The sequence below is a fragment of the Pongo pygmaeus genome, chromosome 2 (genome assembly GCF_028885625.2).
Source record: "Pongo pygmaeus isolate AG05252 chromosome 2, NHGRI_mPonPyg2-v2.0_pri, whole genome shotgun sequence".
NCBI classification, from domain to species: Eukaryota; Metazoa; Chordata; class Mammalia; order Primates; family Hominidae; genus Pongo; species Pongo pygmaeus.
Genome location: NC_085930.1, coordinates 152660371 through 152661795, shown reverse-complemented (window position 1 = coordinate 152661795; position 1425 = coordinate 152660371).

Here is a 1425-nt window from a genome sequence, read left to right as displayed (position 1 = left end):
TTATGATTATTGTGGTTTACTGGTGCGTTCCTTTTACCATGGTGGAAACGGCCCTTTAAGGGAGGAGGGAATAAGAAGAAATGAACTGAGGAAGTCTATTGCAAACCCTTCCCTCTGGACGGTGCGAGAGGCGGAGGCAGAGCTGGCGCGATTGCCTCCCCTCGCCTTATATGGGTTGGGTGCGCGCCTGGGGGCGGGGCGAGGCCGGAGAGTGCCCAACGGGGGCTTGTGTTCCCCTCAGCTCGTGCTCCTCGCGGTAGGGGGTGGGGCCTGTGAGGAAGACGGTGAGAAAGGCTCGAGTAGTGGCGGGTTTGTTGGAGCTTCATATTTGGGATTGTATCTATAAAATCATTTAAAATTTTCTTGAGTGGGCACAAAAAAAAGTTCTCAAGCCACCGTGTTAAAGGGAAAATAGGATGAAGGGGAACCGACGCGGCCTGGTGTCGCCAAGACGTCTGCCCCAAGCACCGCGAAGAAGCCGGGAAGAGTTTGCCAGGCTTGCCTCTGCTGCCCGCCGGCTGCCCCAGCCCGGCCCCGGAGCCCTGCGGTTCCTCTCCGCAAGGCTGATTTCCCGGCGCCGCCCGTGAGGGTCCCTGAGGAGCGGGCCGCGAAGCGTTGCCCTGGCGGTAGCCATGGGGACCCGGGGCTGCTTGGTGCTCCGCACGGTCACGTTGACTCAGTCACCCCAGACTGCAAAAGTAAGGCGCAGATGCCGCACGAAAGCACTGTGTTTAGGGTTAAGTTTCAGGGGACCCGGACTGTTTAGCAGTAGCGCTAGTAGATACATTATTATGCTTTTCACTTTTAGTGCTAGAGTAGTTAAAATGAGAAGTGATTTTTAGTCTGAGGGACAGGTGGTTCCTGACACGTTATTAAACATCTGAGTCTTGATGAGTTAATTTTAGGGCTTGAACAGTGCTTTTAGAAGACCATGGTAACTGGCATGTGTAGATCAACTCTTTACAGCGGGTTAATAAGAAACATCTATACCAGGTTATCAAAAGTAACAATACTTTCAGTATTGTTTGATTGTAACAGGTATTTGTTACAAATTCTTATAAGAACTCAGATTTTGAAAAAAAAATCTTTGAGAAATTTAATAAATTCAAAATAGACGTGATTTTGTAATGATTTGCATTGAATACGGACAAATTGAAATAATATTCAAAGCTTTCTAGAAATTGACTTACTGTACTTAAGTTTGGCTACTTCTACCTAGTGCCTTATGCCACCTTTGGTGGGAATTTTATTTAACTTGCTTTCAAATATCCCCAAACTCCATATAATGTAGAGTTAAAAGCTCAAGTGAGACTTTCTTAGGAAAAGGAGTTTGGTGTGATGGTTCTGGAGACCTGTGCTGTAGTTCAGCTGTGAGGCTGCTTCTGCTGCTGAATTGTAAACAAAGCAAGTTATTACTTAACTACA